Below are 17,186 nucleotides of genomic sequence, written 5' to 3' on the forward strand. Positions count from 1 at the left end.
CCATGTTTGGTCTGAAGGACGAGGCTAATAAGGCTGAAGACAATGAGTGAGGTTTGCCAAAGCAGAGTAGCATTTTTAAGTCAAGAGAAAAGCAGAAAAGGAAAAGAAGACGGACATTGGGCTGGGTGATGAGCCTGGGCTGGTCACAAAACCTCCTCGGGTCTCATATTTGTAAAGCGAAAGTATCATGCAAGGTATTTCCTAAGAATCTTTTTTTTCAACGTTTTATTTATTTTTGGGACAGAGAGAGACAGAGCATGAGCGGGGGAGGGGCAGAGAGAGAGGGAGACACAGAATCGGAAACAGGCTCCAGGCTCTGAGCCATCAGCCCAGAGCCTGACGCGGGGCTCGAACTCCCGGACCGCGAGATCGTGACCTGGCTGAAGTCGGATGCTTAACCGACTGCGCCACCCAGGCGCCCCTCTAAGAATCTTGATAAGCTGGGCTGGCTGGGTGGCTCCATGGGTTAAGCATCCAACTTGATTTCGGCTCAGGTCAGGATCTCGAGGTTCGTGAGATCAAGCCCCACATCCGGCTCTGCACTGACAGAGAAGAGCCTGCTGGAGAACTCTCCCTCTCTCTCTGTCCCTCCCCTGCTTGTATTGGTGCTTTCTCTCTTCTTCTCTCCAAGTAAATAAGCAAACCTGAAAAAAAAATAAAAGTAAAAATAAATAAGAAGAGAAATCCCGATAACCCTCACAAAAGTAACAAACAAACGATTCTAGAACAATGAAAAAATAATTGTTGTTCATGAATTGTATATTACAGAGCAAATAACAACAATGTCTAGATTTCAGAGATGACCAAATTAACTTTGTAAAACTACCTAACTAAATCACAAATTAAATGAGCTAAGAAATGGAAAAGTTATATGAGTGCATGTTTTTAGGGCCTAAACAAACACAATAGTTTTAAGATTCAGAATCATTTACCGGGAGTCAATGTAGAATATGGAATTAAATTAACAATAATTGCCACTCTTACAGAAGGAATAATAATTCTGGTAACCAGAAAGGATATATAAAATTAATACTAATAATTACAGAGGAATTACTTAATTATCTGACTTATCAAGAGAATACAATCAGATGCTATTAAGTAGAAATGAACCTTATATTACTTTACTCTTATGTGTCAGTCAAACTGGATTTTTTTTTTTGCAACAAAGCAGTGTTGAATTGATGCATTATGCAAGATGAGGGTTCGCTAGAATAATTATCAGCCCTAATTAATTTAATTTATTTTATTGTGCCCTAGGTTCAGAGAGGTACAAAAATTACAAAATATTTGGGGACATCACACAATCAGGCAAATGTTAAGGAAGTGGAAACCTTCTCATGACATTTAAGGCAAACATGCCAATCAGATTTGCAATAAAGATATTATTATACAAAATCCCACATGACGGTCAACGTTTCTCAAGTCTTTTGGAAATAGTTTTCACCTAAAGACTGAAAATCCTCTCGAGAGCATTAAGAAACACACGTAGGCATGTAGTAAGATATCTTAGAATTATTGAGCCCTAGGAGATTGGGACTATAATTACCCCCATTTTCAGGTGAGGAAACTGAGGCAACGGTGCGGTACCGAGAGGCTAAGGACAATACAGACAAGGAATTTCTGAGCCAGGATGTAAAGCCCAGCAGAGAGTCAATGTTCTAACCACTGCCCTTGGCCTCAGTCTCCATAATTCCTAACCCACTGGACAATAGGAGTTTACGCCCGCCTCTCCACATGGGCTGTGGGAAAATTAGGGTAGGAAGGACTTCCTCTAGAGCATGGCCAGCTTGTCCTCGGGAAAGAAAGGTAACATTTTTCCTTACGTTTCCAGTGACAAGATAATTCATTGTCCAAATCAGCCCTTCTGAGAAGAAAAAGAGACGCTACTAATAATGACTCCGTGGAAAAAAATAAATAAATAAAACAAATGGCAAAAACAATGCTTGCCCCATGCAAATTGGGAGATGTCATCGTCACGCTATTCACGGGTTATTAGTTTTTCATCTGGATTGTGATGCATTACGTCTTTTTCCAGCTTTGCGTTCCTTGAATTCGGTTTTAAGCTTTCCCAGGGAGAGAGAAACGTGGTTATGGCCACGAGTCAACAAAATCATTTCTCAGCAGCAGATATGGAGAGACCTACAAAGCAAGGAGGGAAGGTCTTCAAATGTCATACTGAGCGCTACCTAAGGAGACAGCCTGAAAATGTGTCCGGTTACCAAACCCACAAGTGCTTAAGGAGGCTTATCCAGACCATGGGAAATAAACTAGTTTTCTTGTTTTCTGCTAGTTATCCTTAGATTGATTAATTTGGGGAAATGTTTAGAAATGTTTCATTATAGCCACGGAGAACCAGGAGACTCATTTCATTCATTCACGCATTCACGTTAACATGGATGTATTTTCTTAAACGAGCATTTCTCAGAATTGGAGGTCAGCGCTTCCTTTTGTCCATGGAAATAATCTACATTGATGCATTCGTTTAGTCATCCCGCTTATTTGAAGGTTTATGTGCCAAGCACTATACTAGGGACTGACAGATATATCGTTGAATTAAATAAGACGCACCTAGTTTATGTGCTCGGAGCTTGCGAAAACAGATAAATTAAGCAATCGAAAATTAGGAACAGTGCCGTGAAAGAAATTGTAAGTACGTAAGACGCGGGGTTGAGACACAACAAGAGAGATCCATTTCATCGTTTGTCTATTTACAGATATGTATTTAGCGTCTACCTTGTCCGCAACCCTTCTAGGCACTGAGATCACAGTGATAAAGGCACATGATTCCTTCCTCATCCAATATACAGTCAGCTGCAGAGGACAAACAACAAACAGGTTAATGAGCACGGGGTTATTTTTAAACTGGAATAAATGACATCAACAACCCTCAAGAGGTACGGGGATCAGCAAACTATGGCCCTCAGGGCCACGTCTGTATTTGTAAATAAAGTTTTATTGGAACACACCCCCTCCCAATCATTTATGTTTTGTCTACAGCCTCTGTAACCATAAAAAAGCAGTTAAATGGTTGCACCAGCTACCTTATGGCCCACAGAATTTGCAATGTTCACTATCTGCTTCGTTATTTTGTTTAATGTTTTTTTTTTTTTGAGAGAGAGAGAGAGAGAGAGAGAGAGAGAGAGAGCACGCACAGCCCGCACACTCACGCAGGTGAGCCGGAGAGGGGCAGAGAGAGAGAATCCCACACACGCTTCGCACTGCCTCCAAAAGCTCCCACACGGGGCTCGATCTCATGAGCTGTGAGATCACGATCTGAACCGAAATCAAGAGTGGGATGCTTAATGGCCTGAGCCACCCAGGCGTCCCCGCTTCACTATTTTTTAGTGAAACATTTGCTGACCCCCGCAATAGGGTGTGAGGAGCGATGGCAGTTGGAAAGAGGGGGAAATCCTCCGTAAAAAGAACAGTCAGGGAATATTTCCTTGCAGACGTGACATTTGACGAGGGGCCAGAAAGAAAAGGAACGAGTCACAGGAATCAATGGAAGAAAAGGGCCCCGTCAGAGGAAGTTACGGGAGCAAAGGGCCTGAGGCAGCAAAGAGGACAAGTTGCTGAAGGGAGGCTTGCGCGGCTTCAGTGGGGGGGAGGGTGGAAGGGGGGGGTTGCTGGGGATCGTGAAAGGGGCCAGGCTGACGAGGTAGGCAGGTGGCAGATTCCAAGGGAATTGGCATTTGTGACCAGAAGATTGGATTGCATTCTGAAAGCAACGAACAGCCGGAAGGACATTATATAAGGGAGTAACGTGATTCACTTGGAATTTTTAAGGATTGTTCTATCTGCTGGCCAGTAATTATAGCTGGAGAGATGGAAGATAAATGCTAGCAACAGGTTAGGAGACTCTGCCTCTTGTCCAGGTGACAGTTGATGGCCGCTTGGCCAGTGGATTTGGAAAAAATCAGTTCTATGGAAGCGTGTTAGAGCTAAGGGCTTCTAGACTGTGTCTCCATCACAAGAATGTGAGTCCAAGATGGGTAAGAATTTTCCTTGCTGCCTGAGAACAACAGCCGGTCCCCCCAGAATTTCCGAGGCGGATTCTGAATCTCACTTGAACTTTATGGTCCACAGATGAGCCACATGGTTTTACGATCATTCTTGATCTGGATAATATCGTTGGCGATGAGCTCAGAGCCTGAAATCTAGAAGGCTGGAGAGGTGTGGCTCACTTTGGAGCCCTCCAGAAAGCAGAGCCTGAGGCAGGGCTTACAGACGCCTCAGAGAGTGGCTAGGGGAGAAGACCACACAAGGGAACGTGCTTGGGTCAGTCACTGCTGTGGGCACCAGGGTCCGATCGGTTTCGGGCCCTCCAAGGGGCACTCGGAACGGGTCTCCGAAGTTTTCACCCAAGTACAGCGCACAGCGTCATTTTCTTCTGACTCTTGTACTCCATCGTTCAACAGTTTCTTCATGGGTCCTTCTGAGTAATTCAGGCATGGCCCTCACATAGCATCGGGGAAGCTCTGACCCAGAAGGCTAGAGGGACAGAGACCTGGAGAAGCTCAGGGACGGGCTGACAAGTCACAGCAAACAAGTTGTCAAGCTGTCGGGCTGCTTTGTTCCAACAACAACTCGGGTAAAAAAGTGGGTCTAAATCATGTGGCGAGGGGCACAGAGGTCTCCCATTTACAGACCGCAAAGCACATTTATACGCCTTCTCCCATCTGGCCTTCATCAAGACCTCTGAGATCTTTATGCAATTTTTTTTTTTTTTTTAGTAAGGCTTAGCACTCCCATTTTGTAGATGAGCAAACTGAGGTACAATGGAAGAAACAATGGAAACAGTGGCAGAGCCAGGGCTAGAATCCACACCGTCTTATCCCTCCCTAGTGCCCCTTGCCCCACACCTGCTGCTTCTCCCAAATAACTGAATAAGATACCAAGTGCGACCAAGAAACAGATTCTTGGGCGTATGAATGCAAAGGAAGGGGGAGGAAAGCTGATTTTGCTTGGAAGGGAGCACTGTAGGAAGGTCTCTTGATGAAGCCTTCTTGTTCGAATGATCCAGTGTTTGGTTAACAAGTCCTTCATCACCCCCTTCAGTATTTGATACACTTACAATAATGCCCTCTCTCAGCTTCCGCCTTTCCAGGCTGAGTAATCTCGAGGCTCTGTGGTCTCTATGCCCATGACAACTTCCGTTGCTCATTGTGTGTCAGTTCCCCAGTTTTGTTACAACTTTCGGGAGGGAGAACGCGGACATTCCACAATGTGCTGAAAAATGCTAATTACTATTTATCCTCGAAGAGAAACGGAATCAGTCCAAGTGTGTAATTGAGCTCCCGAAGGCAGAGAATGCCGTGGTCCCTGGTCCCTGTCCCTGATCGGGCAGGGGACTCTCTTGTGTGCTTAAATGTACAGGCAGAGTTAAAGTCAACACCTCAGTGACCGCAGAATCATCACTCATGTTCCCACACCTGATGGGGAATCACCTTTGGGTTTTCTTACCTTCCACGTGAGTCACCTGGGAAGGTGACCATGTGGAGGCAGGATGGGGCGGGGGGGGGGGGCGGTGGTGGTGACACGTGAAGCCTGCAATGATGTGGCCACTCGGTCCTCCCAGGCAGGATATAAACTTGGCCCCAAGGAGTAAAAAATAGCTTTATGTAAAAGGATGATCTAGATTCCATAGTCACTTACATAAAATAAAATAAATCCCTGGCAATCTTCATCCCTTGAATGATGACGGATAATGAGTCATGGGAGACCTCGCTCTGAGTGCCAGCCTCTGTCTGTGAAGCCAACGGCCTCCACGGTTATGGCGAATTTAAACTAGGCGCTTAAAACACGGTGACCGGCAATATTAACCCTGCCCCCACAAGAAGACAGCCCGGGATAGTGTGAATAACACGGTGTCTGCGTGATTGCAAATGCCACTCCGTGCTTGTGTCTCACATTAAAGAAAGCTACTACCCTTTTAAGCCTTGATTTCCTTCTCTAAAGAATGGAGATACAAGGGCGCCTGGGTGGCTCAGTCGGTTAAGTGGCCGACTTCGGCTCAGGTCATGATCTCGCAGTCTGTGAGTTCGAGCCCCACGTCGGGCTCTGTGCCGACATTTCAGAGCCTGGAGCCTGCTTCGGATTCTGTGTCTCCCTCTCTCTGACCCTCCCCTGTTCATGCTCTGTCTCTCACTGTCTCAAAAATAAATAAAACGTTAAAAAAAAAAAAAAAAAGGAATGGAGATACAGAAAAACTGGCTGAGCAGGGCCAAGCACATAGTAGGTGTTCAATAATAGCGTAATTATCGACTTGATTATATCAAGTTAATGTACTATATATATAACCATTATTATTGACTTAATATTATAAGTAATAGCGGTAGCATTATAATCAACAAAGAACACTAGCCTGTCCAGTGACCCACGGAATTTTCCCCCAAATAAACCTGCCGGGACCCAGACTGCGATGTCACCCGCTAGTTTCCTAACAAACACTTTCCCCTGCGACCAAATATAAACCAGCTTCACGATCCTGCCAGCAGACCTTCTAATTATCTCCACTGTTTACAGCATCCAGCCCCTCCGCTACCAAATTCTCCATTATTCTGACAGCCGACAAACTAGGCCTATTAGAACTCAGCACAACTTCTGCCTAAGGCAGGAACTTTGTGAGACCACAAATCGTCGCGGTATTAAAAGTCGGTGCATAAGAACTGCCCTCAGCTTTTGCGCTAAATTGCTAGTTTGAAGACATTCATTGCAGTATATTGTATTTCCACTATATTTTGCTTTAATAGACTTCGCGGTGAAGTGTATAAGAAGAGCTTTAAAGCCCGAGGTAGCACGCAGCCAACTTTTTTTTCCCCTTTTATATATTTCTCCGTCTTTTGTTTGTCACCTTATATTGTTTTGTTGCTTCACATACATAAAACAACCTGGCAATCACACAGCAATCCCCAGCAGTTAGTTGGAGGCACATATTGACTTCACTGTTAAAAGTTGAAACAATCAAGGTAAAGAATCTGTAGTGTATTTTTCTGCCGCTTGCATGAGACTTTAATTTGAAAACGGATGGAAAGTATCCCCTCTGAATGTAATAGCGTTTTCATCGACCTTGGTTTATTTCTATCCTTTTGCGTTGCTTGCCTAGGACAATCCTGCCGTTAGAGAGGGAGGTGGAATTTTCACTGGGCGTGTCGGGGTGCCTTATGGCCGTGATCCTTTGACTCCCAGTTAATTGATGGGCGGAGTGATGCCCGGGTTTAGGCAGAACTGCCCGCTCCTCATGTTAACCTTCGCGATGCCACGCCAGCGGTCTAGGTGTCCTGAATGAACACCCTGCATCACTGGGGATAGAGGAGAGGGAAGCCTACATATGCCCTGTCTTCAGGTGACGTAGAGCCTCGCGGGAGAGAAGAGAATTAAATAAACAGCCGTGCAAACACACCTAATGACTATGGATGCCTCCGGCTTCTTTTCCATCAGAGTTACAAAGGACGTGGCTTATCCGGGGATCCACTTCAGATGTGGGGGTCAGAGGAGGTTTGTGGAAAATAACTAAGATTAGGAGACGAAGGGATTGACTGAGAGCCCTCTGGAGGGAAAGAACACCAAAGAGAAATCACACATGAAAAGGCCTCAGGACAGGAAAGATCTAGGACTTCTGAGAAACCGAGACGAGGAAGGCACCACGGAGCAGAGGCCACGGTCAAGAGAAGTGGAAGGGAGAGCCGGAATGGCGGACAGGCTTCGAGCAGGGGGACCCTGGAGGTGATGATGGAGCGGAGATGTCACTCCAAGGTCATCAGGAGGCCACGGAAAGGATTTCAGCAGAGAGGTTGCATGGGCCAGTTTATACAGTCTACTTTTGGAAGAATCTCCCTCCCTCTGGCTTTGTCTGGAGAACGAATTGAAGGAAGGCTGGAATAGAAATGGAGAAAGAAGGCCATCTTGAGACAGTCGAGTTCGCGTGACAGACAGTCACTAAAATGAAGGGCTTGGGGGGGGAAAAAAGATATTTGGAAAACGGTGATGTCTAAGGGATTTCCAAACAGACTAGAATGGCGTTGAAGGAGGAGACGGTTTTTCAAAAGGTGCCAAGGGGTCCAACTCTTAGTCAATCCCCTCATCAGGATCCAACTCCAGCTGAAGAAGAGATCTACCAGGAGAAGATCTCACGTAAGTCAAGGGAGAAGCGATATCCAGAAAGAGAAAAACCCGGGAGCCCACCTCTCCAGGGAACAGGAATTCCTTGACCTTCCAGGCTCTGAGGTTGCTATAATTCAGTTCACCGACTCCCAGTCTCTGTGTATCTCAACCACGAGCACCAAACATGAGAAGAGATGATCTGATCAACGTGGTTTAGGTTTCTGATCCACATGGTTTAGGCACACTCCCCCAGTCAACAGGGAGCAGGGAGACAGGACCTTATGGCGCACATACAGCCTCTCCAGGCTCATCCGTGTCGTTTAGCAGCACTGCTCAGAGAAGACTGTGACTTGTGAAATGGGAAGATGCCCCAAATATCTCCAAATATATATTTGCCATCTATCTCATTTCGCCTTTGCAACAACTCTCTGAGATTTGATCCTGCAATAATCATGCTATGGAGAAAGACATTAAACCCAGAGAAGTGAATCAGCCTCCACGGCTACACAGTTAGCAGGTGACGGAACTTACAGTTAACCCCACGCTGGTCTACAATGCCTTCAAACTCCACTGGATTCAGGCTACACTCACAGCTACTCACAATGCACTCTCCCAGCCCTGGCCTTACAATGCAGCATGCTGAACATTCCAGAGGAGAGAAAAGAGATTTGGTTAAGTTTAATTATGTTCCGGTCGATTCATCAGACTTCTGGAATCTGAAATATATGCCTTTCCGCAGATGGTTAACATGACGATCGGAAGGATAAAAAGTGCATTTGCCCAGAGATAAATGTAAGTTTGGTTAAAGCAGCATGATTGCTTCTATTTCCAAGCCTGGCCCAATGCTGGGACTTTAGGAGACCAAGAAAGCAAGAGTGAATATCTCCTTCTGAAGCTGTCACACAAATTGTTCACAGGCCTTTCTGTAAATCCGGTGATAAATAGATGAGATTCATCTTGACTGAAGTGGAAAGAATGGAAATCCCTCCATCAACATCCGAGGGAAAAGACTGATTACACGTAATAAAATACCCTCCATCGTGCATCAGACTCTCTTTTGTATTAAATGGATTTGTGAATGACAGCAGGAAATATATTAGTGATATTGCAGAGAACTTCTAAACATGTGTACCGGGCTGACCAAAGTCTCCTCGACAAGAATGTTAAGTCTGTAAGTACGGGGGCTGTCCTGTTCATTGCAGGATCCAGGGTCAAACCCCTTGTCTGGCATGTGATACCCAAATGCCTACCACCTGCCGAAAGAAAGAAGGAATGACTACAATCGCCCAGAGAGCCGTCAATTTATATTCTGTGAAATTCTTTTTTCAAAGTTGTCTATGTTTATGACACCACAAGAAAGGCAAGTTTCATCCGTATAGGAAAGAGTAGAAAGTCAATAAGGTTGAAAACAGGAATAGGCAAATCATCCAAAGAACATAGTACAGGTGTTTGCTTCCACAATGTTCTTGGTTTCCTTTATCAACCTTCTCATCTGCCCCTCTACTCTCCTAATAGCCCTTACATATGGATGGCGGGGGGGGGGGGGGCGGGGAAGGTAGATAAAGGCAAGCTAACGAAAATAAACAGAAGTTAGAGGAACTCATTCACACTTGGAGCATCAACCGTTATTTTTTTTAAGTTTATTTACTTATTTTGAGACAGGCAGAGACAGCACAAGTAAGGGAGGGACAGGGAGAGAGGAGAGAGGATCCCAAGCAGAGCCCAACATGGGGCTCGAACCCACAAAACCAGGAGATCGTGACCTGAGCCAAACCACGAGGTGGACGCTTATCCCACTGATCCACCCAGGTGCCCCAGAGCATCAACGCTGAAATGCTAATGGTCTTGTAGCTACCATTTTCTTGAGCTGCTAACCTATGTTTCCAATGGACCCAGATGCTCCATGGTCACTTCAGTTGAAAACAAAAGTCATTGGCTTTCTCCACACTATTTATGCTTCAGTTTCTAATCAACCACAAATCCCACCCCTCCCCAATGTGAACTGTACGCTCAAGTTGCCATTAACTGCCCCTTTCGGCCCCACCTCTGAATAGAGGCTGAGTCTTGCCCTGTCAACTTCGGCCATCTTCCCCGGGCCTCTCTGTTGTCATGAAGAAGCCCTCATTCTAGTCTAGATCATCTCTTTTCAAGGACCATTGCATTGGCCTCCTATGGGATCCTCTGGCTTTGACCTCTACTCAGTCTACCTGCTCTGTCTTCAGCAAAGTGGACTTTACAACACAAATTGGGTGAGAGCATTTCCTCCATTTAACTCATTTTTTTTTAATTTTTTTTTCAACGTTTATTTATTTTTGGGGGGACAGAGAGAGACAGAGCATGAACGGGGGAGGGCCAGAGAGAGAGGGAGACACAGAATCAGAAACAGGCTCCAGGCTCTGAGCCATCAGCCCAGAGCCTGACGCGGGGCTCAAACTCACGGACCGCGAGATCGTGACCTGGCTGAAGTTGGAAGCTTAACCGACTGCGCCACCCAGGCGCCCCTCAACTCATTTTTTAAGAGTCACAACACTTTTAGGTAGAAACTCTTTATCATGGCATTCGAAGTCTTCTAGAATCTTCTAGAATCTGGCACCAAACTAAGTCCTTCCATCTTGCCTGTCCCCTTGCCCCCTTACCCACTGCTTATTCACTCATGAGCCTGTAAGAGAGCACCACATACTGAGGTAGGAGGCTGAGACTTACTCTCCACCCTCGAAAAGAAACTCAAAACCATGTGGGGAAACTGTTGAGCAGATAATCATGACACCAGATAGTAAGGGTGGAGATAGAACATCTAGAGCCTTTTCAAACCGATTCTTGTTTCTGAAGCTTGCAGCACTCAGGCCTGATTTTCACATCTCTCTTCTCTGACTTCGTGACCTCCTTACCCACCTGCCACACCCAGAAAACTTCTGCCTGTCCTTCAAACCCCCAGTAGCTAAACTGATTCAGGCAACATGTCTTTCTTTCTTGGCCTTAAATCAGATATTTAGGCCTATGGAGATCGGCCGCTGGTCACCTACCTCAGCAAGCAACCTGCAAATACGTACCAAACTGATGCTATAGGCAAAGAAAATCGCGCACAAATCAAGTTTCATCTGGAATGCTCCTGAAAACGTTTTTTTTTAATGTTTATTTATTTATTTTGAGAGAGAGAAAGAGCGTGCATGCGAGCAAGGGAGGGGCAGGAGAGAGAGAATCCCAAGCAGGTTCTGCTTGTCAGCAACGAACCCGACGCGGGGCTCAAACCCACGAACCGTGAGATCGTGACCCGAGCCGAAATCAAGAGGCGGATGCTTAAACAACTGAGCCACCCAGGTGCCCCAAAAGATTTTTTTTAATGAAACAAGAATACTGATTCTCAGGATTTTTTTTTCTGATTCCCAGGTTTTATTCCAGTTTTCTGAATTGAAATTTTATGGGGAAAGCCCTGATAACTGGTCTACGTAGCAAGTTCACTGGGGAAAGTTTGAGGAAGGTTACTCTGAGTCGGTGGTGCTCGAAGTCAGGCTCCCCGACCGACTGACGACGCCGGATCGGGTTGAGGCCACTTGGGCAGAGAACACGCTTAGAGAACCACTCCTTCAGGCCATCATTCTCTAACCCCGGAAGCCTCACATAATGTCACAACAATCTCATGGAAAAGGCAGTGCACGGACTATAGCGTCAGATGGTAACACCAAGGCTGAGCAAGGCTACTTGAGTCACAGGACATTGACACAAACCGCGTCATCATTGTGGAGACAGACATACTGACGTCAGTCTGCTACTCTTCCCGTACGTCCGTGAGACAGCGTCCCGGCCGTGCCCCTCACGGGGCTGAAAACGCAAGAGACCCTGAACAAACGCCCTGTGAGGGCAGATCAAGAAGACTGCTGTCTGTCTGCAAACCAGGAAGAGAGCTCTCACCAGAACCCTACCGACCGGCACCCGCAATCTCGCGTTTCCAAGACCCCAGAGTCGAGGTGGACGTGATTTCTGTCTCCATCACGCAGAAGCCGCGGGATCTCGACCAGCCTCCCACCTTTTCCTCCGGACTCCACAGCACAGCACCTTGGAGGAACAGCACAGGGGCGGTGGAGGAACAGCACCACGGGACAGTGAATTGAAAGAGATTTCATACACTCGTATTTCTCGTGCTGCAGGCTACACGTGCTCATCTGAAAGAGAAGAGAGCACACAAGGGACCAGCCGGGAACAGATTCCTATCCTCCTCCTCCAACTCCAACCCCTACCATCAATGGGATGAGTGTTGAAAATGCACATTCGCAGGCTTTCCTGGGTCTGCTGAGTCAGACCCATTTCCGTTCCCAATTCCCGGGAACGAGGGGCTTGAAGACCAGCAGGCCATGTCCATCAGCCCTCCAGGAGATCCTGCTCCATACTTGGGTGTGAAATCCAGGGCTCCAAGCCAATCCTTGGGAGTAGAAAATTACATTTTGGCCCGATAAAGATCTCGGTTGCCCGAAAACACGAATGCATCCCCATAAGGACCCTTCTCTTGGGCCCCGGTGCGGTTGATGCTAACCTGAACAGCACAAACAGAAATTTCGGAAAGGCCATAGGGTCATTTGGGCCCCAAATCAGAATTTTCTGTTACCGCACATCCGGAACCATTGAAGCTCTATAGGCATTTCCATCTTGCGACCAAATACACATAATGAAAGGCGGCAGGGTCAACGAAACGGAGAGGAGAAGCAAAACAACAACAAAAACAACAACAACAACAAACAACAAACTCTTCAATTATCTGGATATTTCAGGGCACAGCAGCAAAGATTTCCGCTATCGCTCATTTTCAAAATTTGGTTTCAGCCAGAGCCCTTTCTTCAAACACACAATAAGTTTAACCCCAATTTATGGCCCAGAAAAGAGACTCTGCTGGAGTCCGGCCCCATGGCCTTCTTCAGCGACCCCGAGGCCCCTATGGCATCGCGGTGAAACCCCACGATTATGGCAAAGGGCAGCTGGAACATTCCTCTCCTCGAGAGGATTTCCTTCTTAATTCGCATCATCACAGACAACCGAAGCGACAACAGAAACCGAAGCATTCAAGGCAGCAAAACAGAAGATGGTTTTAGTGTTGAGTCAGTCGAGGTCCCTAGACTATGTTTGAAGAGATCAGCATATTTAATGGATTCATAATGATTCGGAATTTAACACAAAAGCCAGGGGTGGGGTGGGGGGAGGGGAGGGGGGAGAGTAAGAAAGCCAAGCGGAAGAAGAAAGCGAGCGGCTCTGAACGACGCCACAGTCTCAATGGTTTTTACTTTTCGTCTTGCGATGCTTCCCTGGAAGGACTAACTTTTGTTGTCGCTCTGGGCCCACGGCGCCCCTTCTTTCCCACGCTGACCTCTGCCATTTCTGTAGGTGGGTTTACATAGCAGAGTGCAGGGTTACAGCTCTTGGGCAAACTTCTTCAGAGCAGAAAGGGCAAACAAGGTTTCACATAACTTCCTGTTTCTCAACAGAGCGACGGGTCTGCCCCCTCCCCCCTGTTTTTGTTTTTCTGCCCATTCTCATGGAAAAAAAAAAAAGCCTGGAGATGGTTGGAAAAGGAAAATAACTTAATTAAAAGCAGGGGAAGAATCAGAAACTTACATGGGGCTAAATGTGCATTTCATCTTTTCTTCTCCACCCCTGTTATTAGAGCAGTTTGTATATATTCTGTCAATTTTGTAAGTAGCCAGTGAAAGATGTAACATATGTATAGCCTTTTCTTCATGTGTTTTATGGTCATTTCTTTCTTTCTTTTTTTTTTTTTTTCCTTAGAAGTCAGATGCCCTGGAGAGGTTTAACTCTAGGGCTATTGTGCGAAGAAGAGTATTTGGGATTAAGATTTTCAGATGAGGCTAAGGCTTTTTGGTTGACCCTTGACATGACCTTTAGCAGGAAGCACCCCCAGAGAAGGAACTTGGGCTTATTCATCTTTATGACCCCTGTACCCCTCATCACAGTGCCGGGTACAAAGTGGACACTCAGAAAGTTTACTAAGTCACTGTGGGTTGAATGTCATAACCCCAAACTTTCCTTTACCATCTGTAAAGATAGTAACAATAATACGGAGCCAAGAAAATTGTGTCATTTGCAGCTTCTGAAAGCCCCTGAAAATTAGTTCCAGAAAGCTCGTCAACGTTCAACCACCGCTTGAAAGAATAAGATGTGGTATGCACCGTTTTAAACTGACTTGTTCGATACAAACGTTCTCCTTCCCTAGGTATGAATAGATTTCCAACAAATGTAAAATGTTATGTTTCACATGAGGAGGCCGATGCCAAAAGGAGTGGCCAACTGCATGAGATGAAAACAGTCTCCTGGAAACAGCCAGGTGGTGGACTGTGTTATTTTCATTTGCCAAGCGGTGATGGGAAATTCTATGAAAGTCTGAAAGATGCCGTCGCCCGCAGACAATAACCCGGAAATCAAAATGTGTCCTAACGTCCGTCTCTGTAACCTTTAATACGGGCACGGATGCCTTCTTTAGTATGGACCCATTCAGATCCCCAAAGCTGGGAAATTTTTGTAGGAGGAGCACTTTGCCCTTACGAACAAACACGGGAGTTCGAGTCCCCTTACCATGGCCGTCTTGAGGAGCCTAGACGTTCAAGGCAACTATGAATTCCTTTCCATAGCCCAACACCACATTTGCTGAACATTTCTTTCATTCCGGTCCAGACCAGTGTTCAAAATTCCACCCAGATTGTTTGCCAACACCCACACTTGGTGAGGAAGTTTGCGCCTAATGCGAAGCTCCCCCGTATGTAATTAACGAGACTGCAACTGTTACTCTCTCCAACTGAGAGGACAGAAAAACCCCTGAGAAACGTCACTGACAAGACACGACCTTAATTCCCTTACCCGTTAGTTGGAATGAATGATGGGGTCCCCCAGCAGATCTTTGCCTCTCACTTACCTGGATACTCACTGCAAATCCATCGAAACTTCTTTAGAAAGTGAAATTGGACCAGAATTACATTGCGATGACAGTTCTCACATCAATTCCCTGCATTTTGCTCCTGTCAACCAAGGAATATAAAAAGAGATTTTCTTAGAGGATTCCAACAGCAAGGAGAAGCTGGAAGGCAAGGGTGCGGGAGGAAATATCGAGGGGAGATGAGATTCAAAGGTGGGTTTAGGAGAACGTGGGAAAAACAATATCTGCTTTTATTTTTGTGACTCTGGGACTTAGGCAGAGCAGATCGGACATCCTATTATTGGCTGTGTTACACAGTCTGCAGAAGACAGAAGCAGAAACCTGAGGCAGGGCCTCCGAAGGGACATTGAGGAATAAGAGTCAGAGAAAAAGAGAAGGCGAGAAGGAGAGGGTCAGAGACACAGAAAGGAGGGCAGCACTGGGAGAAGACATGAAAAATTAGAACAGGAGCTCAGAGCACTCGGGAGAGCGGGGGAAATGACAGTTGAAATTAGAACAGGAGCTAAGAGGAGCAAGCAGAAGGGGACGGCAGGAACCAAGAAATTTAAGGAGGGGAGAGGCAACTGAGAGAGAAGTGGCCAGAAAAAAAGCCAGCCGCGCTTCCGCGAAGAGGGCCGGGGACTCCTGTGTGTCCGCCAGCCGTGCCCCGCGCGGATCAAAACAAATTATTTGTCATTCTGAAATGACTGTGGAAGGGGGAAGGCAATGTGCCCCAACAATCAATATTAAATTTTATGCCTGCTGCACCTTTCAAAAGCCTCGAGAAGACATTGATTCAAGTAAGTGTCACCTTTTTTGTTTTTGGGGTTTTTTTTGAATGACCTTTGATTCTTCACTTTAACAGTTTTAGAGCCAAAGTTGGCAACCCCCTGACTCGGGGGGGCCAGTGCAAACCGAGGGCTGGTTTTTCCAGGCGGTAGGGCCGCTGCTGGGAGGTGCTGTCGCCGTCGCAAGGGGGAGGGGAGCTAAGGCGGGAGGAAGTGCGTTCCGTCCAACTGGAGCACGCGTGCGTGGGGAAGCTGGGCGTCTGTGGTTTTCATTATACGGCAGGCAGGCGTTCTTAGAAAGCCGAGAGGGGTTGTGCTTGCTGGCTGGTCTGGCCGAGTGGTTTGGGGCACTTTCTAAGTTGTGTTTTGTGGCCGGATTTACAAGAGGAAAATCCCTGATTCCGATGGAAGGGCTTGGGAAACCGAACGATGGGTTTCCCAGATGAGGCCTTTGTAGAACCGGCCCATCGGGATTGTGGCTTTGCAGTTTGTACCCAGTGCCTTATCGCTTGCACTCAGACACCCATTCTGGGTCAGAATTCATTTTCCCAGCTACAGGCTTGTGTTTGGAGCTGAAGGAATAGGATTTCAAGCTGGGACACATGATCCAGTCAATGCTCTGTGTTTCTCTGTACCTTAGTGCGAAACTACAGCCTGGGTTTCAGGCCTAGAACACTATCTTCGTTATGTCAGAAGTTTCCAGGTATTGTTGATCTGTCTCTTTGAAGGTAATCCACCTTCGTGTCTGTTCCGTGCTCGATTTAAATGCGACCCTCCCGAGAATCTGACACCGGCCATGGTTCTTCCTTGATCTGAGTCTGAATCTTTGGTTCTGGTGACCCATTCTGTGTTCTAACTGTGATTGATTTTCTGGAGTCGGATTCTTGATAAACTCCCTTTCATCAGCTGGTCCTGGGAAACCCAGTCCCACCCTGGGAGGGTCACCCAGCCAACATCCCGTCATGTTGCAGATGGTGTGGAATAGTGGTGTCTATTTCCAGCGCTTGCTTGGTAGTTACATATTTACGTTATCCGATTAACTACTCCGTAATGACTGTCTTTCCCCAACTGGTTCTTGGCCTCAGCCTACAAGTGGGTACCTGCGTCCCCAGTCCTGGAAACGGATTCATTTATCCATTCATTCAATAGATGTTTAGGAAACCGGTATGATGTTCCAGGTACTGGGCTACCTGGCCTGGGTTAACTTGTATTCAGTTGACTTTTACTCATTCAAGTATTTGTTACATATGAACCATGCGCTGGGGGGGGGGGGGGGGGGGGGGGGGGGCTAAGTGGTGGCAACAGAAGACAGGGTTAAAGTTGATGATGGAGATGAACTTCCAGTTTTCCTAGTTCTCACATTCAACGGAGGGAAAGCAGTA

At 46.5% G+C, this 17,186-nt stretch overlaps 1 long non-coding RNA gene across 1 annotated transcript; it reads right to left on the reverse strand.

Moving 5' to 3' along the window:
- Positions 1-645: 645 nt before the first annotated feature.
- On the reverse strand, positions 646-15,830 carry LOC123385827. Its single transcript, XR_006598906.1, has 3 exons — positions 15,017-15,830; positions 2,734-2,811; positions 646-2,139 (listed from the first exon to the last, which is right to left on the reverse strand). It is a non-coding gene; the product is annotated as an uncharacterized LOC123385827 (long non-coding RNA).
- Positions 15,831-17,186: the final 1,356 nt, after the last annotated feature.

Source organism: Felis catus, chromosome B3, assembly GCF_018350175.1.
Source record: "Felis catus isolate Fca126 chromosome B3, F.catus_Fca126_mat1.0, whole genome shotgun sequence".
NCBI classification, from domain to species: Eukaryota; Metazoa; Chordata; class Mammalia; order Carnivora; family Felidae; genus Felis; species Felis catus.